The sequence below is a fragment of the Vicugna pacos genome, chromosome 17 (assembly GCF_048564905.1).
Source record: "Vicugna pacos chromosome 17, VicPac4, whole genome shotgun sequence".
Lineage (NCBI taxonomy): Eukaryota > Metazoa > Chordata > Mammalia > Artiodactyla > Camelidae > Vicugna > Vicugna pacos.
This window is the reverse complement of record NC_133003.1, coordinates 48,008,684-48,034,807: the sequence shown is the minus strand read 5'-3', so window position 1 is coordinate 48,034,807 and position 26,124 is coordinate 48,008,684. Positions and strand designations below refer to the sequence as shown.

At 42.9% G+C, this 26,124-nt stretch overlaps 1 non-coding gene across 1 annotated transcript; it reads right to left on the bottom strand.

Annotated features, from left to right (window-relative positions):
- Nucleotides 1-24,183: 24,183 nt before the first annotated feature.
- Nucleotides 24,184-24,257, bottom strand: TRNAP-AGG (transfer RNA proline (anticodon AGG)). Its single transcript has one exon. It is a non-coding gene; the product is annotated as a tRNA-Pro (tRNA).
- Nucleotides 24,258-26,124: the final 1,867 nt, after the last annotated feature.

The following is a 26,124-nucleotide window of genomic DNA, read 5'->3' as shown; positions in this document are numbered from 1 at the left end:
CAGTGTAGGGTCTGAGCAGCCTCCCTGGCCTCTGCCCACTAGATCCTGGTAGCGTCCACAACCCAGTTCTGACAACTGAAAATAACTCCAGACATTGTCACATGTCCTCTGGGGGGCAAGGTCACCTGTGGCTGAAAAACATTGCTTTGGGGAATAAAGTCAAGGTAGTTTTTCGAAGAAGTTGTACCAGCTGATACACTCATCAGGAAGGTTAGAAAGATGCCATGTGTCTGTTCCCTTTGTGACCCTTGCTTCTGTCAGCATTTTGAATTTTTGCCAATAATCTTCAGCATGGCAAGTTAGCCATCACTCTCTGTCCTCAGTGCCAGCTACTCCCCTAGTCCTGTGCTCTGATGACCAACCTAGTCTCCATTGGTTAAACTGGACAAATGTACTTACTCATTTATTCATCGTGCAAATATTTGAACAGCAACTGCATGCCAAGGCATGAGAAAATACACGCTAGGCACAAGCTACAGTGGTGGTAGGAATAGATGCGGTCCCTTCTCTCGTGAAGCTTGTCCACTGGTGGAGGACCCAGGCATTAATCAAATTGCCACCCCGTTTAATGGGAAGGGACAGGAATGCAGTGCTGAAGGCCTATAGCCGGGTGCTCTGACTCAGCGGTACAGGGAGGTATGGAGAGGGCTTCTATTCCTGGAGGGCAGAGAGAGGGGATTGTGACAAAAGGTGACCCAGGAGACACAGATGAGTGTCAGACCACGGAGGGCCTTCTTGGCCACATTCAGGAGTTTGGATGTTAGCATAAGAAACACGAAAGGCTATGTGTATTAGTCAGCTCAAGCTGCCGTAGCGGGACGCACAGGCCAGGCGGCTTACCCAGCAGTAATTTATTTTCTCACAGTTCTAGAGGCTGGAAGTCTAAGACCAGGTGCCAACAGGGCTGGTCTCTCTGGAGGCCTGTCTTCTTGGTTTGCAGATGGATGCCTTCTTGCTGTGTCCTCACGTGGCCTCTCCTCTGTGCGTACCCACTCCTGCTGTCAATTTATTTTATTATACGGACCCTGGTCGTATTGGATTAGGATCCCACCTTTATGACCTCATTTAACCTTAATTAACTTTTAAAAGATCCTATTTCCAAACACGGTCACATTGAAGATTAATGTGAGTTTGCCTCTGAATTTCTGTGAATTTAGGAGGGACATGATTCAGTCCACAACACCATTGAAGCATTTGAAGCAGGGAAATAACTTGATCAGTTGTTTGTGTTTTTAAAGAAGGATCATTTCATTGCAGTCTACGTGGGAAGAAGGCCTGGGTACAGGAAGGGTTACAGTAAGGAAGCCCCTGTGGAAAGCCATGGGAGGGGTTAGGGGTGGCAAGGACCAGGACGGTGAGAGAGATGGAGTGGGGGGATGTGATGTGAGACTGATGCAGAAGCTAAAATTGATCTCAAATGATGATGGAGAAAGACTAGCAGAGAAAGAGGTGACAGTAACAGATTCTGAGTCTTGGTTTGGGGCATCCACGTGTCTGGGGCTTGGTTCAAGCAACTTCCGCTCCCTAGAATGTTTCCCTCCCTTTTATTTCTCTCTTCTTGTCTGTCTTAAAAACGTCCACTCATCCCTCAAGACCCACATTGACTGTTGCTTCTTCTCCTCTGACCCTTCTTTGATTTTTGTCTCCTTCCCTTCCACCCTGCCTCATCACTCCGCATGTATGCTTATCTGTGTTTCTTCCTCCATGCCTTGTCCCCAGCGGCCTGAAGGCCCGGTACTACTACATCAGAGTGGAGATATTCTGTTTCCGGCTCTCTGGAGCGCATCTCCTCCCCAGTGGGAAGTTCCTGTAGACCAGGGGTATGTCTGTTTCACCCTTTTACTTCTAGAGTTTCTCAGTGTCTGTTACAAGGTGAATCAGAGAATCTTCACTGCAAGGGGAGCACACTGGAACCAAAAGGAGAAGAGGTTGCTGTTTGGGGACATTAGCCCCAGTCACAACCCACTGTGCTAACCTCTGCGTCTGTCCTTCGGGCAGCCCTGGTCTGGCCCTTGCCTGTCTCTCTTCTACCAGAGGCGGGCGGGCTTAGTGCCTGGAGAGCTGCCAGGCTGTGTGTGGAGCCTTTGCTTGTATCCTCAACTATCTGCCTCTGCTTCATGAATTCATTCATCCCTTTACTCACTGATTCATACATTCATTCAATAATTCAGTCTTTTAGTCCTTATTTGTTAAGTAACAGGCATGCTTCTGGGTGCTGGGGATATAGCAGAGAGAAAAAAAAAAAACAGATGAAAATATCTGCCTTCTTGGGAGAAATCAGGCCCAAAACCTGAGCAAAATTTTGTCAGTGATTCCCAGTCCCATGAAGGGCGGGGTCATTGGCTTCCTCATTCTCTTTAGCAAAATTGTGGAGGAAACAGGAAGGGGGATGAAAAGACAAGGTGTTGATGGAAGCAGTGGAAGGAGGAAAAATGCAGATTTCTAGGCGGGAGCAATGGTGAAAGTTGAGTGACTGTCTTTGGCAGTCATTGCGCAGAGATAAGAATGTGCTGCCTGTCCGTCACGTGACTTGAGTTAAATGACGTTTTCCTCCTTCTGTGGTATTTGAGATTCTAATCTATGCGAAGAGCAGGTCCATCCAGATGATTACCCTAAGGTGCTTCAGCCTTTATAATTCTTCATGTCACATCTGCAGACACAGTGTGGACTGAAAAAAGACAGTGGGCTTACTGTGTATGTAAACCCAAGCAGTAAGACACAGGAGAGCCTGTAAATCCTGCATATTCATTATTTACATTAACTTCAATTTTTACTTCCAAACATTTAAGCAGCCAGCTCACTTGCTTTTTTTTTATTATTTAATTTTTTAAATTTATTTTTATTGCAGTAACATTGGTTTATAACATTGTAGAAGTTTCATGTGTACAATATCGTCCTTTGACTTCTGTATACCCTCTAGCGTGCTCACCGCCAAACATTTAGTTTCCATCATTGACAATACAGTCGACCCCCTTTTACCCATTTCATCCTCCGCATCTCCCCACCCCTCTGGTAAGCACTACCCCATTCTCTGTATCTGTGTGTTTGTTTTTGTTTGGTTGGGTTTGTTCATTTGTTTTCATTTTTTGTCTGTTTGCTTGCTTGTTTTTTATGTCCCACATATGAGTAGAATCACACGGTATTTGTGGTTCTCCATCTAACTTATTTCACTTAGCACAATGCTCTCAAGGTCCATCCATGTTGTCGTCGCAAATGGCAAGATTTCATCTTTATTTACACTGAGTATCTTCCTATATATACAACATCTTTATCCATTCATCCATGGACGGGCACCTAGGTTGCTTCTGTATCTTGGCTATTGTAAATAATGCTGCAATAAACAAAGGAATCTATGTATCTTTTTTTTTCTTGCCAGCTCACTTCCTTGATTAGTTGTTTATTCCTAGTTTTTCTCAATTAAAGTAAAAGTCCTATGAGAAGTAATCAACTATCTAATGTTAAAACAACTTCTTAAAAAAAATCCTGCTGCAATGATGCAATAAAAAGTAAGAGAGGTTGTGTTTGCTGTTTGTTGAAGCATAAACTTGAATTAAGTATTGAAATGCCTGTTTTTTTATTTGAACCTATGTAAAGACTGCTATTTAGGGCATTAATTTTTAAACACAGGGCTGCTGTCCCTGTCCAGAAATAAATACCATATGTTCAGAGGTAAAAGGAAGCCCCAAATTAGAAAACATTTAAATAATCTAGAATACTCAAAGAAGACATAAATATGCATTTGCCCACGTTCTCTGAGAAGTGAGATGAATGCCTTCGAGCTCTGAATCAAGAATGTTGACACTTTCCATCCATTCATGTTAACTCAAATGTAATTTAATACTTTGCCCCTCATAGTGTAAATCTCCCCATCTGTTTATTTTACTCACTAATGCTGATTTCAAAAAAAAATTCCTTCAAAAACAAATATGCCAGGAAGCATACACTATAATAATCCAGGGGGAAGAAAAACCCTTTCCACTACGAAAATATAATAGAACTAATACACCTTATAAATCTGGTTCTTGGTGACACATACATAGCCTGTGATGGAAACCTTCACCCTAGCACCTCATTCAAATAGTTCTTTCCTTGCCATGACTTACTGTGTCTTGGTGCGCTTCCCCACACCCTGACTTTCTCACCTCCAGAAACATGGTTATTCAGGACAGAGTACATTCTTCACAGATCAACACTGTGGGTAGTGAGGTAAGGCTGTTTTGTGAAAAGTGATTAGGAAGATCAGGGTTCTTGCAGATAACAGAATCTATTCATGCTCGTGAAGCAGATAAAGAATAATCACAGAGCGTTAGGCAGCTGATACAGCTTTCAGGAGGACCAGGAACAAAGCTTAGATCTATATAACCAAGGTCACGTGGCCGGGAGAAACGCCCTACCATAGTGTGGAGTATTCAGAATGAACCCCACTCCTGCCCTTCGTGTCACCTGGTACCAGTGCTGCTGGAGAAGCTGTGCTCAGGAGAAGCACGCGTCTTCCCCATCATGCTTGGCAGAAGGTCCACTTTCTTCATGCTGCCGCCTCCCCAGACTGCTCGTAATCAGCTTCCAAGTCCCATGGAGCTGTGTGTCAGCCTGGCTGGACCTGGGTCCCCTCCACAGCTCACTGCAGGGGCATCTTGGGAGAGCACTTCTCTATAGACAAGAAGTCCTGCCAGCAGGGGGCTAGAGCGGACACCCACCTACCCTAGGTGAGTAGCTTTACCATGACACTTACCTATTTTCAGACCTTCACTCAACTTCATGTCCTCTTTTAAAAATCAAAAAAATTGATCCATGAGAAAGGAAGCAATTCAGCAATGTTAAACTTAACGGTAGTTAATAGACTTTGGGCATATTTGTAAATACATTGATATAAAGAGATATTTTATATCTAGTGATGTTTGATATTCATTTATTCAACAAATACTGGAGATCTTTTGCCAGGCACTATCATTAGATATGTACAGATGAACATACACAGCCTTGTTTACTGGTTTAGAGAAAGTAAATAAATCCATAATTACAGATCAGTGCGATAGGTGTTAAAATATGAAGTAAGAATGACAGCGTGGGAGGGTGCAGGAGGAAAAGCTTGTGTGGTCTTTGGGTGCTGGGGATGACTTCCTGGTCCTGTGGGAAGTTAAATCTAAGCTGAAACCCTGAAGCCAAGGTTGAATAGAAGTTAGGCAAAGGTGGCTTTCGTATGTGCTATTTCCTCTCTCCAGAACACTCTCGCAGGGAACAGAAGTGTCCCAAGGGATTAGAAATGGTATACACAGTATATATGCAGTTTGTACACTATACATAAAGCCCAATGTTGAGAAGAAGTAGGAAGTGTTTGGGAAGAAGCCAGCATTTCCGTTGGGTGGGGTGAAGTGAACTAGGGAGTCAGGAGATTAGTTGGAAAGGCAGCAGAGCCAGTTCAAGATGCACGTTGTATGTCAGGTTATAAGGTGTATCCAGTACTAGCTGTTTCACTCCTCCTGTACCTAGCTTTTTACACAGTCATAGCTCTCAAATCAACCAGCACCCCTAGCCCCGCCCAAAAAAGGAGAATTAGAATTTATTAACTTGGGACAGATAACTCATAGGATGCAAGAAAAACATTTAGTAAACAATAGTAAGCAAGCTTTGGAGACTGGAACCAGGACTGAAGATGTTTCAGGCATGGATTCCTATGTCTTTTGTCTCTGCCTGTCTCCCTCTCCCTCTTTCTGCTTCACGTTGATTTGTTTCCATTTGGCTTCACTCTAATGTCAGACTTGCCTCCTATGGCAGATTAGCTGGCATCTGACGTCCTGAAAATCACATCATCCAGCCTAGAAATCCTGTAGGAAAGGGATTCTCTTCTCTCTTATCTGTAAGTCAGTCTTCAGGAAGCACTCCTATTGTCCCTCCTTGAGTGCTATGACTGTCAGTTTCAGTTTACTGTTGGTGACGGGGATGGCCAGTCCTCACTGGCTATACCTGGATCGCATGTTTTCCCAGCGGATGGGTGGGTACAGTATTTTGTGAGTGACTGCTCCATTAAAACCATATTTGATAGACAGTTTTTCTTCCAGTGGGTAACATGGCTGTTAGTATTTCTGTATTCATATTCTTGTAGCTTATTATTCCCAGCAGATGCTATTAAAATACATGTAAGGCAAATCCAGTATATTTGCTGTCAGAGTAACATACACTTCTGACCCACTGATATCCAGGTTGGCTGTATGATTTGTAGAACTTGTCTCTGAGGGAGAAGTGTACCTCTTTACTGTGTTGACGTCCTGTTTAGAGCAAGAAAGAAGCCTTAGTGGTTGAAAACTATTGAAATTTGGAGTTTGTTACAGCAGCACTACTGAACTTAAGCTGACCAATACAGACAACTTTTTCCCTCAAACATTTGCATATTAACACCTATGAAAAAACTTATAGTCCTGCTGTCCAGACCTTGAACCATCTGCCATCACTGGAAGGGACAGGGATATGATTGGCCAGCTCAAGAGGTCACATGTATACTTCTTTGACCAATCAGGAAAGGTTTAGTGATTATGGGTGGGATGTGGGAAGTTCTCTTTTGGCACCATCAGACTTTTATTATGTAGGAAGGGGATGTGGTATGAGTTTCCAAAGGAAAGGAAGCATAGGATGCTAAACAGTGTGTCTACCAGAATTTCCTCCTTTTTAATATTTTCAGGAAATTCCCTACCTACCTCTCAGCATTGCTAGTTCCTTTTTACCTGTGCACAGAAGTTTATGGACAGGTGTCACTGAAAAAGTTTCTGGGAATAGAATGAGAAAGATGATTTTGTTTAGGATTGATCTCACCCATTTTAGTTCCCAGAAGACCTGATAAAAGGGAAAGCTACAACCCAAAATAAAATAGAGCCATAGATCCATCCCTTCACCTGCATATGTAGAACCCTGCTTTGTACCCTGTCCCAGACCTGCCTTTACTTTGAGAAGATGTTGAGCCTAGATCTACCTGGGGTGGGGAGTGTGTGTTACCCACACGTTTATGACCATCTTGTCTTGGTGACAAGCGTTCCCTTTAACAGCTGTGCCTTAGAGGAATCTGCCAGACTGATCTGGGGCCACTGGTTTGTGCTGACATTTGTAATTTGGGGGAAATTGTATGCTAAACCTATTGGAAACACCAATTTTAATTCAGTTTTAAAATCCGGGCCCTTGTGACATAGAACCAAATGAACATCATCTATTATCTTGTATTGTTGAGATCTAATGTCTAACAAATACATTGCCTTGGGAGCTGCCTTTTGGATTTTATATCAGAATTGAATTATTATTGGTGAAGTATAAATCAAGACACCCCGACACCAGTTTAGCGTAGTGTCTGTAAGAAGCAAGGCCATGCTTAAGCTCCAGCACAGGTGATTGGATGGCATGGAGTCCTCACTGCCATGTTATATCCAGCCTTGCATTGTTGCTTTTTAGAGACCCATGGGTGCACTGCTGCTTACCGGGACAGAGCAGTTAAAGCAGAAGTACAATGGCCCATATCTTCTGTTATTAATGATGTTCATGTTCATCCCATATGGGAACTAACTTTTTCAGGACTGTTGCATTTCTACTTATTTTATCTGCCCTAGAGAACCAAAACATGATGAATGCAATAGGTTTTTTACTGAACTGTGCTTGATGGGAAACAGTATTGTAACTCTAGATACTTTATTTTACAAATGGAGAAACTGAGGTCTAGAGAGAGCTTTCCTGCATGGGGTGGAAATGTGAATTAGTGATGGTGGGACTGGGGTAACTGTCTAGTTTGTCTCTTCTTTCTGTTCCACCAACATTTCCCAAAGTGAGGGGCTTCTCTGTGATCCTTGAGTTGAGTTCAGAGGGCTCCATGCTGAAACAGTCATTCCCTCTTCAATTCTCTTTCAGCCTTTCAGATCCCAAGGAGATGGTTTTAGTTCAGTGTCAGGTCATAACTCTGAACACTTGCTAATGTTTGTGTAACCGAGACAGTGAGCCTCATTGAATTTAGCTGGATTTAATAACATAGCTTTGTTTCCATTGAGTTTATTTTCACAGGTACCTTCTCTGTATGAAAAGTGATACTGTTTTTTATACTTGCAATAGCTATATAAAGTTACTTTAGAAAAAACAAAAATTTAAAGTAAAGCGAGTTGATTCAAAGAAAAACATTAAGTAAGAAGTAGAGGTGGTGTGAGGATATGGTAACGACTTACATTTTCTTCAGGGCTGTAGTTTAGGAAACATGAGGCTATATTATATTGCTATTCAAATAGACTTTGGAAACAACTGGCCACCAATCTTTACCGCTTCTGCATCTTTCTCTCTCTCTCTTCCCCACCCTCCCTCCTTCCCTCCCTCCCCCTTAGGGCATGATGTAATTTCTTTCCCGGCTGGATTCCATCCAGTCTTGGGCTACTTTGCATGATCATCTTCAGGCAACTCCCATCTGTATTGTAGAACCTTAGGGTTTGTTAAAGGAACAAAACAAGCAAGTGTGTAAATAAAGAAACCAACAAAAACAGCAGCACCCTTGCTATGTAATGATTTTGCTTTACTTTAAAAAGTGTGCATGCTGTTTGGAATGAAGAGAAAAGGAAGTTTTATGAGAAGAGCCTTGCTTCTCAGGATCTGCATTTCTAGACCTTTCAGGCAGAGTTCCTCTTAGCAGCCTCCTGGTTGGATGGCTCCATTGTGAAGGATGAGTGGGTGGAACAGTGCCTCTACCTGGGCTTCTTGAAGCTTTCAGAATGTTTGCTAGCCTTCAAGGAATAGGAGTTGCTCATCTGCTGTTCAGTAGGAGAGGAGGTTGGGTTGGCCTCTGTGCTGGGGCCAGCATCCGGGTTGATTAAGCCAGTGTAGCTACTGCTTCTGGGGTGCTTGCTGGCCGCCATGCTTAGTGGTGAGCACAGCGCACGTGATATCTTGTAAAATCCTCTTAGCAACTCTACAGGCTTCTACACTTCTTTTACAGGAGTGGAGATGGAGAACCCGCTTGATATTTGCTCCTTTTCCAAGGGCTACATCCTTACATGTAAAGCATGGCTATGGTGTACATGCTGGGAATTCACTCACCACCCACATCTAGGCTGTCACTAGTTACACGATGTATTGAGTCCTTACTATGTGTAAGTAAGCTGGTCTAGAGAGAGAAGTCATGCAGCCAGACTCTCAGTGATTCCTCAGCTGGTCCAAGACACATGCATGTAAACAAATCCATCCTGATACTGTTTGGGGTGCAATTTGTTAGAGGAAAGCAAATTTGAACTTGACCTTATAATAGAGAAGAAAGCAGGTCAAGTGGAGAAGAAAGGAGGAGCAGCCAAGGCACTGACGTGTATCGACTCCCCGTGTCCCACGGGCTTCAGCCCTACTAATGAGGATAACAGCCACTTTTTGAATGTCTGCTACATGATTGACATGGCGCTCGGGACATCCCATCCTTGAACTCATGTAAGACTTTAACAACCATAGGGTAGCTTTAGCATACCCAGTTATTATAAGAAGAAACAGGGTTGGGTAAGGTGAGTCAAAGCTGTCATTTCAGAAAGAAGTCACAGCTGGGTGGAAAATTTATATTACTGGATAGTTGCTGATATGGTTGAATGAGAGTAGCTTCTGGATGACTCTGTGGAGATGCACGGTGATGCCTCATCCCAGCTCTCTGACAAGGATTTGTTAGTGTGGGTTTGGAGAGTGCAGAACAGCAGTATGAATGACGCGTGATCTCAGAGCAAAGAGACAACATGAGTGGTGCACGTAAGAACCATGCCCAACAAATGGCTCTGTGAGAAGTCTGAGGAAATGAACCTCCCTTGAGGCACCACCCCCACTTCAAGCATGACCATTTCATGTCCACATTAGTCTCCCTCCACTGACAAGTCCCCCCGTCCTCCATCTGATCCCTCTTCAAGGCATTCTCCACACCTGCACCAGCTTATTCTTCCAGAAGTATGGTGTTGATCAAGTCGCTTCCCGTTGACCATAATCTGGAGTCTAAGCTTATGAACGAATCCTTGGCCCTCTTTCCTTTCACTATTTAAAATAGTTTAAATTGGTTGTTTTTGAACATTGCCTCCTAATCACCATAGAAACAAGAGAGTCAAACAAGCCTTTTAAAAATTATCATTTAATTTTCTTGTATTTCTAAAGAAAAGCTTTTGGAGGCACTTTGCCTTGATTTGACAGACATCATAACTTGTGATTGAATATCTAGTCATTTTATACTTACAGTTTCCCAAAGGTGAATCCTGTGATCTTGGCGAAGATGGTGAATTAATTTCCATGCATTAGAACGGAATGGTATAAACCATATTCTCTGAGTAACATGTACATGATGAACAAAATGAGCACCACTCTGAGGGATGACCTGTCCAGCTCTACCCAGTAGAGTGAGTCTATCTATCTAATCTGGATAATCTATCTAATTCTAGATAATGATAGGAAACAAGTTTGCCCACAGATTAAAACCACGTTCTCCAAAGAGCTTTCTTAGTATTAATATTCTGATTTCCACCTGTCAGTCTCCTTTATCTTATTTCTCATTTGGTTCCTGTTCTGCCATTTGCTTGTTTTCCCTTAGATTCCTTTTTTTGCTCATTCCCTCTCTTGATTGCAGTGGGCCCGGTGCTTCACACTCCATTTCCTGTTTTGTTGCTGGCTGTTTCTGGCTGAGTCGGTGAGGATGGGCACTAGCAGGGTGCTGGGGGACAGGAGGAAGGAAGAAGCCTGGGTATTTTCCCCTCTCTGACTGCTTAGGAGAATGCTTCCAGCCGTGGTTGCTGTGGGCAGATCTTAATTTCAGCTCCCACTACCCAGCTGTTGCCTCTGGGGTAGGCACCCAGTGTAATTTTTGTTTCCACTGGAGACAGTATCTCCAGGCTCCTTTGACACTGACTTTGACTCTGTCCCTCCAGTCCCAAAGGTGGTAGTGACTTCCTCCATGTGCTGATCTCTGGATTGCTTCCTCCTTCTGCATTTGCTTTTTTAGCTCTTTCTAACATTGCTACAGCGAATTCCCCATATTCAGTCCTCTCTGTTGAGCTACCTGGTATGGGTTTTGTTTTCCTGCCTGGACTCTGATGGATACAGTTCCAAATTCAGAAGTGGGAAAACAGGCTCTGAATTTTTTTAATGATCACCTGAAATGCCATCAGTATCCAGTCTAAAATCCAGACCTTCCTGGTGTCAAATGACATCACTGACTAAATACAATTATAATTCATTTCTCATGCCCTATTAGAGGGCTGAGAGAAACGAGTAAGATTACTAACCTAAACACAAAATTGCAAATACAGACACTACTGGAGAATATTTATATAGTCTTGGTGAGAAGACCTGCAAATCTTTATCTCACTTTACAACTGAAGAAACTGAAGCTCAACAGGTCTTAGTAACATGTCTGAGAATAGAAGCACCCCTAGAATTGCAACCTCCCCAAAGCAAGAACCTTGCTTGTCTTGCTTTACAAACCCTGTGTCCTCAGAAACTAGAAATGTTTGTCACATGGTATGGTGTTCCCGATCAGTGCCAACAAATGGCAGGATGAGGATTTATGTGTAGTGAGCTTGGCCTCTTGGCTTACTATTTATCAGTAGTCACCTCACAAGGATCTCAGCTGGCCAGTGCTAAAGGCACGTGGGGTTGTGGGGGGCATCAGAGGGACAGAGGATGGGAACATGAGATCAACAGTTGTGAACTCAAGCAGGACTATTTAGGATGTGGTAGGATGTGGTCACCTTGGCAATAAGATACAGATGCTTAGTGGGTTACAAAGCACTCAGGCAAATGTGACCTTATAAAAATATCCAAAAGAATGTAAAAGAGATGAAGAAACTTGAAAAAGTTTGTCCCATCCAAAATACAAAATAGACCAGAAAAACAGATGAACATCTCAAAATTAAAAGATAATGTTGGAGCTTGCTAACACAAAGTGAACACTCTACTTTGTTTCTCGTTGTCTCTGTTGCTTCCATTTATTATTTCAGAGTTATTGGTAGAGTTTGCTCCTTTTTGTTGCATTCTGATCATGGAAGAAAAGTGGCATAGAGAAAGCAAAAGTACCTCAGCAGCTGCAGAATACAAAATACATATGTACCTATCAGAGCAGTGAAGCAGCTGACCTGCTGTCCAGCCTACACGATCATAATTTGGCTACTATATAAGTTAACTTTTTTGTCAGCAAGAACATTTAAAAAAGGAAAGATACTCTGTTTAAAAGTAAATGATGATAATAAACGATAATTAGGCAATATTCAAAGTTGTGCAAGACGCTGTGGACCTGAGAAAGCACACAGATTTTTAGTACATTGAAATATTTCTGTTCTGTTACGACGAGCCCCCAGGGCCCTCCTCCCACTGCTGCCGCCCTCCTCCAGGTCCCAGAGCCGCTGGGTCCTCCAGACCCAGCCGCAGCCTCTGTTCTGATTGGCCAGTGCTCCCGCTCCTCTGCCTGTGCTTGTGGAGTCTTCTGAATGTCACATCTGAAAGCATCTTTACAAAGACAGGACTAAGTAATAACTGTGTGAAAGAAACCTCACATCTCCATGACCTCTTGATGTTACCAGCTTTGCACTAAGAGTATTGTTAGGAATGAAATTTTGTATCCCCCAAATTCATATGTGGAAGCCCTGACTCCCCAGTTAACTAAGGTTGAGTGAGGTTATAAAGGCGAGGGGCCTGGTGCAGTGGGACAGCTGTCCTTCTAAGTGGAGAAGGAAGCACAGGGTGGGTGCACACAGAGGAAAAGGCCACATGAGGACCAGCGAGAAGGTGGCCACCTCCAAGCCAGAGAGAGAGGCCTCCCTGGACACCAGTCCTGCCAGCACCTTGGTCTTGGGCTTCCGGCCTCCGGAACTATGAGAAAACACATTCCTGATGTTGGAGCCGCCCACTCTGTGATGCTCTGTTTGGGCAGCCTGAGCAGACTTGTACGAGTGTGATAAGCTTAAAAGGGAAAGTGAATTTTCTTGTCATGGTTTTAAGAAGAGTGAGCACCTAGAAACAGCAGTAAGTCTGTACCATCCACCCTATCGTGTGAAGGCCCTGCCGAGGCAGCGCTGGGCCGGAGCAACTGCCAATGGTAGAACGCAGCGCAGTGCCAAACGCCAGGAGGCTGGGATAGGTTTTCTTTGAGCAGGTGATGTAGTTCTGCATCTCTGCCTCACCTGCGTACCCGCATCCATCAAGTGTCACAGTAATGGAAATTCAGTGCTAGCTCGAGACAGAAAGGTAAAGGATGTATTCCACTTGAGAAGGATGGGCTGTCGGGGATTTTCTCACAATAGCCTCTCAACCTGCACTTTAACAAGTAATTCTTGGCACACCAACATGCCTTTTTAAGTTTCTTTTGCACTTCTTTGGCTACGTACAGCCACCTGTCTTGGACTAGGCAGTATTACCCAGCGTCTTCCCTGGTGCAGTTGCTCAGAGTTTTATTCCTCCGCTGCAGCTGAAATAGAAGTTGAGTGTGTAGATGTACATTCATTGTGATCTGTAGTGAGCAGAGCAGAGCAGAGCAGAGCAAGCCCCTGTGCTACTTCTGAAGGAAGTCAAATGCGGTGTGCATTCCAGACGCGCAGAAGCATTGATAGTGCTGTTCAAACAGGCACTCTCAGCAGAAGAGTGCACTCTTCCGACGGAGGCAACTTGCCCTTCCTCCATAGGCACGTTAAGGCGTCTTCGGGTGAGGGGTGTAATCCTCAGTGTGGGCACCAGAACACGAGTTCCGAGGGCCGAATTAGAGATTCCCCAAGTTACCCCTGGGGCTTTATGAAGGTGATGAAAGGACTCATTGCAAATGACTGAATCCGTACTGTGGAATCCACAATGTACACTCCAACATTCAGTGTAATTATTTATTGCATTTTAGATATAATTAATGTCTATTGTATATTATATAATGGATATAATTATCCATTCAACAAATGACACATTACGGTATGAGGTGGTGAAAACCTCTGGCGTGGAGTTGTCAGCGCCATCTTGGCTGGATTGGGGTTTCTCTTTGTTTTCCATTGTTGACACTGTGCTGTTCCTCTGCAATTACATTACACCATTCTTGCCCTCTCCTGTGTGCGTTCAGATGCCACATTCTTGAGTTGTAATCTTAATCTCAGTTTATTTGCTTGCTCAAAACTCATTTGCAGCACATACTCTGATCAGTTATGTTGCTAAAAAGACTCTGCTTTTCACCAGTTGTGTGCTGTGACGTGCCCACTGCTAGGACTGTGTTCCATGGAAATGGCTTACCTTTCCATTTGTGAGGTGATCCATGAGTTGTGCAAGACACTCATGCCAAGGGAATGGTTATGTGCCCACTTACTGTGGTGGAACGAGTAAAGTGAGATTGGATTTGAGTTACAAATGGGTTCCCCCTTCATTGAGTAAATGTATGAGCACCAGAAAACACGTGACATGCTATTTTTTATCTTGTCTCGTGATGGTAGTTGGACATCTCCAATCTACGTCTAATACCATGATAATGGTGCCACCTGGATTCTGCCTTGGAATGACTGGTGCCCAATGTCTTATCCGACATCTGAAGATGTGGTTCAGATGTGCTAAGAGAGATCTTCTCGGATATTTGTTGGGTTCCTTCTCTGTTGTGATGGGTACAGGCAGTTATTCAGTTCATAAATCTTTATTGTGTTTATTAAGCATCTGCTATGTTCCAGGCATCGTTACAGGTGCTAGAACCAGGGCAGGCAACAAACAGTAAGTCCCTCTTCTCGTGTAGTTTACCTTGGTGTGGATGTGGACCAGCCTTGCCCTGAAAGAAGCACAGCACAGGCTGGTGGGGGCGTTCTTCAATGCACTTGTAGTGAGATTAAATGTGGTGCGACATGAGGCAGACATGTGAAGAAGAGTTGTGGGGATTAGCGCTGAAATGAACGGTCAGGAGTTGACTTTGGAGAGTTCTGAACTGTGTGAGAGTTGTTGGAGCTTCTTTAGTTTTAAATTACTGTTATTCATGTCCGTGTTTTCAATATAATGAAGTAATGAAGACGGTAACGTTAAGGGCATTTTCTTGGCCTTCACTTGGGTTGAAATTAGCAGATCAATCTGACAAGTGTCAGTAGTAACCGTTTTTGTCCATGGACGATAGTGGGCATCTATATCCACATCAGTTTAGGCATATCTGCATACAACGAATATAAATGATTTCAAATTTCAAGCATATGCTCAAGTAGAAAGCCAAATTATGCATTAATTTGACATTAGTAAAGCAATTTGTTTTATGGTTGATCTTGGAAATGCTGCTTCTGAATTAATTTATGTTTAAGTGAGACCAACAGGAAAACAAAACAAAAAACTGAGATGGATGCGATAGAAAAAGAAATCTATCCATTCTTATGGAAGGGAGTAACTACGTATGCTCTCTGTTCAGAATGGTAGACTAAAGAGGCAGTCAGGGAAAAGGACTGAAATCTAAAATGTGAATTTCACTTAAAACTGTCAATATCAGAATAAAAAAAATCTAGGTAGTTTTCCCTGCAAACCCTGCTCATCTAAGTTTTATCAGCAGGAAAGTGACTTACTCCCAGCACCTTCTTCTACTGGGTAATATTTCAAATATTTGGGGATGACTGTCATATCTCCTTAAAGCTATGCATGGTGTCAAACTGAAACCACACACACACAGTTCACATACACCCACAGCCACACACACTTGAATCACTGCTGCATTGACTAACCTATGGCAGACACCACATCATCAGCATAGGTCTTTGAATATTATCTATGGACCTAATGGCCTTTGATCACCGTATTCCACAGATACCTATATGTACACATGTCTAGAACTGTCTGGTACCCTCAAATCTCAGTCTTATTTCAGGTCTTCAGTGTTCATGAGTTTCCTATGGATGAAGTGCATTGATTTTGCTTTTGAGTAAAACTGATTTGTACCAAGGACATGACATCCTTTCAGCCAGTTGAAAAGCTTTTGTGAGCAGTAAGACTCTGGCCCCTAACTTTAGAGGATGGAGAGGTCATTATGCAAATGTAGGCTTTTGAAAAAGGGGAAACTAGTGCTAATCAAGGAATACAAACACCAGCTAGTCTTAGAATGAATCTGAGATTGATTTTTCTCTAGTCGCACAGAGGCAATTGGCCTGCAATTTTCACACTGTACTTGGTTTGAATTGTTGGGAGAAATGAAGTTGTTTATTGATTAGCATTTGAAAAACCAATTAGTACTTCGTTTGCTTGAAAGACAAAACAAGAGCACAATGTCAGAAGCAGATACAAGCGTTTCCAGGACTAAGAAGCACCCCAGGGCCAATAAGTTGGCCTTGAAATTCTGAAGAAACAGACTCTGAATGGGAACTTGATTTTAGCCAGAACTCTATGGTCTGAGTCCATAGTCTAGGACAAAGTGTTGCCTCTTTCTCATCTTATGGCTGTATAGTTGACGTCGTATGAATGTTTCTTTGGTAAACATAACACTTTGATGTTCATTTTTGTTACGTGCCTCTTTGTACCAACCTTTTTTGTGCTAATCTCTCTCTTGGTAGAAATAATGGAGAGAAAGTTATCATGAACATGGAAGAACATCAGAAAATCAGCAATTTCTAAAACATACCACATGAACGCTGTTTCAGAGTGATAAACAGAAAGTCATATGAGGGATAGTTTGTAAAGGCAAGTGAATTTGAGAAATGGTGGGTTACACTTTGTTGAATAGAGAGCTTTACTGTAGAACATAGAAGAGCCCTTATTATGCTAATGTCAGTGGGGGCTCTCCAAGAAAAGAGAATTTAGGAGATGGGCTGCCTTCTTATTTTTTCCCTGTCTTGTTTGTCTGTCCATCCATCCATCCATCCATCCATCCAACAAACTTCTTTCATTCAATAAACTACTGCGTGAGATCTTGGGCAGAGGTCTGAGATGACTTACCGTAGAGACGAGAATCTAAGGGTCTAACTAAAATAAACTTGGCCTAATATTGGAGATTTTTCAGGGCTTCTAATTTGGAGGAGTTTTCTGCTTATATGAGACTTTAGTTTCCTGTGAATGTTGGAAACTGTTTTTCTTTCTTATTTAGATTGGTGGTGCCTTTCTCGTAGAAGGGCTAGTGAGAGTGGAGCTTAGAGGCAGTTGAGCGGCCTGGAGGAGGCAGCCTCAGGCTGGCGCTGTAGTCTCATTGGTGGCTCAGTCAGCATTTGGAGTGCCAGCTCCTGGGGTATGAAGGTGAATAAACACAGTCCTTGGACAACTGACAGAGCCCAGAGGCGTTCTGTTGCTCGAACAGCTGGGCTCAGCATGGAAGTGAAAGCGAGCCAGAGAAGAGACTCAGGGCACAAGCTCTCAGCATCCATTGTTATCTGAGCTCGTCAGATGAGGGCGCAAAGATCTACACCCCTTTGTCTTGCCCAGGTGAGAGAGAACTGCCTGTGAGGCTGATACAGCAGTGCATTCTCAGATCCAGCAGAAAAACTCAGCTCCCAGCCAGCAAACCCTAGCCAAGGACATGCACATTGACTCTTGAAATGGAATGTTTTCAAGCTGAGAGTTTAGTAGCCATAAAGCTGAAAGTGAGAACTAGGGGCTTGCAAATTGCAAGACACATGCAACTTCATTGTTATGAGCTTAAATAAATCAGCAACTGGAGGTTTTTCCAACGATCAGAATCTAAACAAAGACAGGAATATCAGTTGTCCAGCCTAAGGGCTACAGCAAAACTCTCCCATGTTTAGCACAAGTCAGGTCACCCACATAGACTCTCTGCCTCAGGACGGAGAGGAGCAGGGTCCATCACGGACCAAGATCATCATCTCCTATGAAAACTGTATGATACCTCCAGGATCCATTGCATGCTTTATTACACTTTTTTTTAAGGTTAATACCACATGGTCTGTGTATATGAATCAAATTACATCTCTTGAGTTTGGTTCTTGCTGAGTGGTGAATACCTCTGTGTGTCTTGCTGAAATGCCCTCTTCTGAGACACTGTGAGTGGCTGGAGAGAGGGCAGCTGCAAAGGTTTCTAAATAAGAAGGAATATCTGTCTCCAGGATTTGGGACTTGTAGACAGCCCTGTGCCTCTGATGCCTCTGGAGTTTTCATGTGTTTTGGTCCCTGAGACCCCATAAAGCTTCTTGAAATGGGCTCCTGCCTGCCTGGTGTTTTCATAGGGTTTCCAGAAAATTTCCCTTGCCTCTCCACAAATCTCTGCAGGCTGAATCTGCAATTCTAATCTTTCATCTTCAGTCTTTTAAGCTCAAGGCTTTGGTGCCAGTGAAAATGTATGTGTGCCTTGGCTTTTGATAAAAAGCTATTTACGGGTCTTTTATACTACAGTGTAAATGTGCTTCAGAACACTTCTCCATGTTAGTAAACCCGCAGTTTAAAAGGACTCATTGGATTGTGCCAGTTACCTTGCTTGGCTTTTAGGATTATGTAAAGAATCAAAGGAATGTGGCCCCTGACCTTTTAGAACCTTTCTATTTCCATGGCTTTCACAATCCTTTAAAACAGGGGCTGACAAACTAGAGCGCTCTGTTGAATCCAGAGGGCTGCCTGTTTATAAATGAAGTTTTATTGGAACACAGCCACCACCATTCATTTACATAGGTTTCTACGGCTGCTTCTGCACTGTATTAGCAGAGTTGAGCTGTGGTGGCAGATATCACAAAGCCCACAAAGCCTGAAATGTTTACTGAATATTTGGCCCTTTATAGGGAAAGCTTGCCAACTCCTGCTTTAAAATTCCAGGGACTAGAACCCCATCCCAGGATATTTTAAATCGATTGATCTACAGGTGAGCACCTGGGGGCATGCAGACAGCCTCAGATGCACGGCCCTCCACTGTGGCCACTCTCCCCGGGAAGAGGCGCTCTCGGTTCTAAGTGTCTGCCTTGGGTTTTTCTGAGCAGTTTCTCCTCTCCTGCCCTGCCCTTTCCGAGCGGGGTGTGCTCCTGCAGCCACCGTTGTCTGTCCTCTAATTCTCCTCGGGCATTTCATCGCCCAACTTCTTCCACCCTCCTTATAGTAATTATTCTTTGATGATGCCCCAGAAATCTGCATTTTCAACCCTCACTCTTCTCCTCAGTTCCCTCGCTATGTTTCCGTTTGCCCAGATCAGAGGGCCCTCTTGGCTCAAATTTAGTATGTCTGAAACCAAGTTCATCATCATTTCTCCCAAGTCAAGTCACCCTCCGGACTTTCCAATTTTCTGTTCTTGGTAACATCAGTCTCCCTCTCTGAGTTCTCAGTTTTTAGCAATAACGATCATATTTGTCTCAAATTTTACCTCGTAGTCCTAAAAAACAAATCTAGTTGAAATCAGGACCTTAGGAGAAATAATGAAGAGTGAAGCTTTATGAAAAGTTCACAAAGCTTACCTGGTGTATAGACTTTCTTCATTTTCTTATGGAAGAAACAAGGAGAGAAGGAGATTAGCCACGACCAGGTACCCACAGTGAGCCAGGCACTGTGCAGACCACTTTTTCTGCATAATATTCATAATGCTCCCAGTGATGCTACGAGTAAATACTTTTGATCTTCATTTTATAGATGAGAAAGCTGAGCCTCACAGATTAAGAAACTAGCTTTGCCAAAGGTCACACAGCTGGTGGGTTATGGCAATGGTAGCTGGATCTAAGTTTTCAATGTTATCTACCATCCTTTTGTGGTACGGCAAACCCAGTTTCTACTCTTAAAAATATCTTAGAATTTTGTGAATTGATGTTTGTTGGTTTTTTTAAAAAAATAGATATTAATAAAAACTGACTAAGGTATATTTAACTAACACTGACTCTAGCTTTAAGTTTCGGTTCTGCTCTTGCTAACCACTATAAAATAATAATAATAATAACAACAACAATGATGACAGCTGACACTTGTTGAAGGAGATGTACTACATCAGGCATCCTGCCGACCACAGTGCACGGGTGCTTGATTATTTTCACTTCAATGCTGTAATGCTGATTCTATTGATTTGTCCATTTAATAAGTAAGGACACTGCTTTAGAAGGAAGCTTAGAGATATTTAATAACTTTTATGTAGTCATGTAGCTAGAAAGTGGTCAAGTAGTATTCAAACCTAGGCAGGCAGATAATGAAGTCCTTAAATTTAACATCTGTAAATGATGGCCCATTGTTACGTATTTATCAACCTGCACTAATTTTGAAGGGTGGGGTTATTTGTAGCACTTAACAATTTCTGTGGTATAAATATTCTCAACCTGGCTGGTTTCAAGCTATCCATGTGACATCACCGTCTCACAGTGTACTTGAAAATTTAACAACGAGCTCTTATGATCTTGTATTGACTGACATGCTTTGCCCAGAACCAGATATAGATAATTTGATGTATTGGAGAAATTTCTTAATTTACTCACCTATTTAATATGCCAGAAAGGCTGGAATACTGGTGAGACATACTGTGCTCCAGTGCCAAGAGACTGCAGGAGGTAATATTGGTGTGAACTGTGGGTAGCCAGCCTTGCAGTGAAAGGGGACTTAATCGTCGAGTTGTGAGCAGTGGGAGACATTTAGGGAAGAAGAAGGGATATCCTGGGTACAGAGCCATGAACAGGCAGGGAATTTCTGGGAGGCACTGAGATCAGATTGGCCCACCCAGAGCAGAACGTAGCTTGGGGAGAAGAATCTAGAAGGATTTCTCTCAAAAAAGGGACTTGCCATTTAGGGTTTTCAGTGGGTGGGTAGCTGAGATCTTCATCCTCCCAGATGTGGACTTTGAAGCAGGTAGCGACCGACCCTCCTCCCAGCCCCGGGATACACACACACCCAAGGCAGGAGCCAGGAACACTGGCATTTTTTGTTTTTCTGTAGATGACCCTGGGTGCTCAGATTTATAATAGCACTTTTAATCCGAATCCTCGTCAGAGTGGCTTTGCTGTTCATGAAGATGTGAATGATATACATTTGAAATTAGCTTAACTCCAGAAATTTATATTGACTCTCAATGCCCCAAATTTGAAATAAGACATAGCCCTAGTTTTTTTTTTTTTCAGACGTAATCTCCAAACTTCAAAACTGTCAACCCACAGAAGGTTTGAACCATGTTAATGTTATTACCTTGTGGGTGTACCACTTGAGCCATTGAAATGGAAAGAACTTAGTCTCCTTTGTTGGAATTGTGTGTACGTTCTATGGCTTATGTGCACCAAATATTCTGCAAGGGATATGATGCTTAAATGAGAACAGCAGTGGCTATTAAAATAAAATGGTCTTATTGTATAAAATAACTATGTCATCTATGGGTTGCATTAATCTTAGCATTAGAAAATACATCCAAAGGGGAAAAAAAAAAAAGAAAGAAAATACATCCAGAGAATTAGTAAGCCTGGCTTGGAAGCTGAATTTGATAAGACAGTTATGTATGATGTGGCATGGTGTTACAAGAGGAGCAAACAGATTGCATAATAAGAGAATGCTGAAACAAAATAAGAAAAAACAGAAATGGAATTAGGAAAAAAAGAACAGTGATGTCGTGTCATGGTTGCAGATTTATGCTCTGGGAAAAATAGATATACCCCTTTCCTATTTATTAATGATTTATGATGATGATGACGAAGAAGAGGAAGAAGTCATTATTTGATAACAAATGTTAATTTTAAATTAGCAGAGTTGCGGACCGTGTGAGGTCCTAGGGAATGAATGCTTCCTATATGTGCCCACCACACGCATTTGATTATTAAGTCACAGTGCTCCCCGAAAAGGCACCACTCTGATGCTCAGTAGAGATTTGGCAGCTTTGCCCCGGGTTGCCTTTCTACGGGCTGAGGATGAGACACTGGTAAATGTGTGGCTTTGTAATCCCAGCAGATAGGATTCCGATGTCTACAGTGGAAACGTCTAGAGACTGTGCCGATTCCTTCCTCACCCGAAATACCTTTTTTGCAAAGACCGTCTGACCCGAACTGTCTATAGAGAGCCAGGGGAGAGCCAGGCTTCACACACAGTTTGCAAGCCCTGCCGATCGGTCCACTGCTGGTTCACCCACTGCTGCTTCACATTCTGGGAAGCGGCAAGGAGACAGCAGGCATTTGGAGGGAATTCTCTCCCTCTTACAAATCCTGGCACTTTACTTATAAATGATAACAATCTTGACTTGCTAAGAATCATCCAAACCGAACAACTACCCTTTCCCCAGACTGTGTGACAGCCTCTCCAAGGGCAAGAGCCAGTCACCTGTGCATCTTTGTTCTCTGTCCTGGCATCTTGCATGGTGCCTGTTCACACTCTGACTGCCTGATACTTTTTTCTGATTAGATGTTATCCCAAGAAAGGAATGCTGACTGGTGCTTTTACTCCTTTACTTATAAAAACAAAACAAAACAAAAAACTCTTCCTTTAATAAACACCTGAAGGGAAGAGTTCTGGGTCACCTACTCAGTGGCCATGCCGTACAAAATAGACACCTAAATTCTCCAGACCTGTTTATTCATTTGTAAAACAAGGTGCTAAGACTTGGTGCTGCACCAGAGGAAAGCTGGGCTCTAGAGATGCCCTGTGGGGCTCCATCTGCTCAACGTCTTCATGAGCCACGAGACTGTGGAAGGCATACTGACCGGCGCCTGCAGAGGACATGGAGCTGGAAGGTGTAGTTAGTGTTTGAATGACAAAAGCAGAACAAGATTGTAGCCGCTTGGAACAGTGGACTGCCTTCAACAGCTCAATTCTTTCTCTGAATGTCAAGCTCTGTAATGGTGTAAAGCCGTGAGGACAAGCCTGGGAGGCTGCCGCTTCCAAACAACATCTGTAAGTTAGGCTGGGGAGAAACAGGCTGCAGAGTCATTGCCCGATACGGCTTCGCTAAAGCTTAACTTCTGTGAGCGCATAACATCATGGACATGGTGTGTCCAAGTGAAATCAGTGAATTTCTCTGAGACGAAGGTCCTCTTCTCTAAAGTAAGAAAAGTCGTAATGACGACAATTTAGAAATATTGCCTGTGAATCCTGAACGCTGTGCTGAGGGCTTTCCCTGGTATGTCTCAGGGATCTTCATAAAAGCTTTGTGCGAGGCAAGTACTAATAGAATGCCTATTTTATAGATAAAGAAGCACACACAGCCGTGAAATAAATAGAAAGCCAGGAGACCATAATCACAATCAAGGTAACAAACATACCCATTCCCTCCAAAGGTTTCCTCATCCCCCTTTGGAATCCAGCCTGCTCTTCTCCCCCAAACATGCCCTCCCTGGGCAACCACTAATCTTTCTGTCGATGTAGATTAACACTTTATAGAATTTTCTATAAGTGAAATCATACGGTATGGACTGTTTTTATCGTCTTCTTTCTCTTAGCATGAGTCATACATGTTGCTCTTTGCATTGATGGTTGATTATTTTTTTATTGCAGAGTAGTATTCCTTGGTATGAATATACCCTAATTTGTTTTTCTGTTTACCTATTGATGGGCATTTGTATTGTTTCCAGTTTTAGCCTATGACAGATAAAGCTGCTATAATAAAAAAAAAGCTATCAGATTCTTAAAGAGAGAAAGAAACACACACAGGTCACGTAGGTCATTGTGCAAGGCCACCCTGGTAGCCAAAGGTAGAATTTAGGCTCAAAATCAGCTCTTTATGATGTCACATCTCAAGAGAGGAGAGAGGATCGCTTTCCTCCGTAATGTTTAAGGGCAGAAGGATAATCGTCACCATCCAAATCCTAGCACAGTTGGGTGCAGGTGTAGAGAAGAGGCTAATATCCTCTCCTTTTGTTCATTTGTCTTTCTTTCCATCCTCTGCTCTAATGGGTGAGTTCCGACCCAGCAAGTACTTCTAGCGTTTATTCTGAGGCTTCAAGAATAGACCCTTCTCTCACATGGAAACAATCTTTCCATGACTTTTTCTGCCCAGCTTAATTCTCCTTCCTAGTCCAGTATAAATCCATTACACCCAGCCCTACTGGAAACCAGCTAATTACTCAGCATCGGCAATAATGGTCACACCAGCCATATTCATACTCAGTTGTTGAATAGATGTTTGGAAGCCTTGAATTTGTGTCACTGTAAACATTGCCTAAAGGAAATGGAAAACCTCTCTGCTCATAGATTCTTACCAAAACTCAGGTCCAGTGCAGCTGTTTTCTGCTCGAAGTCCAACACTGGAGAGGCAAGTGTTGATAGAAAGGAAATTTTGCTTTATTTCAGAGGCCAGCATCTGGAGGAAAAGGCAGACTCATGTCCAAAGGCCAGTTCCCCACTGCCTACTAGTGCGCAAGAGCTTTTAAATGGAGGTACTGGGGATTGAACCCATGACCTTATGCACCCTAAGCATACATTCTACCACTGAGCTATACCCTTCCCCCATTGCAAGAGCTTTTAAAGGAGAGTTTCAGGGGTTTAAAGATGGAAGGAGGGGCTACATGCAGAACGGGGCAGTCAGCTCGGACGGTCATCTTGAAGTTAGTCATGCAGTGGTCTGATCATTGTCATCTTGATGGTTTTTAGTACAACTAATCTTTAGTTCCGTGGTTGGCTTGTTCCCGTCTCTTTAAGGCCAGCTCTCAGAATCACGGCAGCTTGTGTCGTGGCTACAGTGTGGCATCTTGTAGGTAGCTTCTCCCTTCTGGTGGGGGTGTCTGTATCTACAAAGCAGCTGGAAGGTCATGGCTCGGAATGTTATCTGTGGCCCTTGAAGAGAAGCTAAAGGCCCTTGACTTTAATGACTAACCTATTACTGTTACTGTTTTTTGCTGGACTATTTCACTTTGTTCCTGTATTTTCTTACTTCTCTGATTAAACTTACTCTTTGACTAAAGTTTTTCTACAGACAAGAGGCTGGCAGAGGACATGGGGCAGGGGTCTGTCCTGGGCCACATAAGACCCTGCTCCATTTCAAGATAAATAAACAACCCCAAGAAAAAATAATTCCTTTTTTAATAGCATAGCACAGACCCAGGTTGAGGCCTAGGCCCAACGTAGGCCGTTTGCTCAACACCTGCATCCGTGTCCCAGCAAAGGAGACCTGCTCGGGTCTGAGGGGCATTTGTCCTTTAGGGAATTTGTTGCACTACTTAGTATGTTAGAGAACTGAAGAAACTGGTTTTGTCAAAGAGCATGGGCCCAAATGGTGGGAACAGTTATCATCAGTTGCCAGATAGGCCCCAGAGGGGCAAATTCTCACACTCTGTTCACTCTTGCTTTTAAAAAAAAGTCATAGGTCCAGGTTTGTCCTGAATCCTGACTTGGCACAACTTACCATTAACAAAAGTGAATGTGTGTGGGGAGTGTGGCTAAGTCACACTGCTCTCTGTTGGAAATATCAGTAGAGCCAGCCTCACCCAAGGAAATGGCCTTCTTTCAAGAGCAGTGGGTTTGCCTACCAGTGACCCCCCAGTCTGTTCTCTGGATTTGAACCTGGGGTTGAATCAGACTTTGTATCCCTTGCAAGACTATGGGTTTCATGCCTTCCCAGCCCAGAGGTGGGAAAAAAATCACCTTATTCCCCAACATGGGGGAAAACAACAACAACAACAACAAAATACCTTGCCTAATTCACATAAAGCAAATGAACTTCTTTAAATCTTAAAAATAAGCCCAAGTTAAAATGAACAATTTTGCATGCATATATATATATATGCATATATATATATAAACTGGAGAGGAAAAACAGCAGGCTGCTCTCAGGGGGAAGATTTTCCCCTGTCTTCTGAGATTATATGCAGCTGAAATGTCTCCCTTCTTTTCCAGATCATCTGCAATGAGCAGGATTTCTTTTATAATCACGAAGTGCAAATGTGTTTTAAAAAATAACTTTCACCCGTGACAGTAGTGAGATAATCTGGAGTATGTCATCCTTGCCCAGGATCAGTGAACTGGCTGCAAAGACACAGACAAACCAGGCACCTACTTTTCTCCTCTCTGACCCAGCACTACCCTTTGAGCAGGAGCTTGGCGTCACAAGGATGGCTGTGGTTGTGTAAGTGAAGTCACCTGTCAAAAGACATTTAGAAGTGAAAATATCCTTTTTTTTTTTTTTAGTACTATGGAGGTTATCAAGTGCTGCCAAAGAAATCTATTAACATCCACTCTGCTTTTTTTGAGGGAAATCATGAAACTTTTTTTATTGTTGTTAATTCCCATTACACAACCTAGTGATTCAGTATTTCTATATGTTTCAAAATGATTACCACAATAAGTCTAGTTACAGTATGTCACTGTAAAAAATAT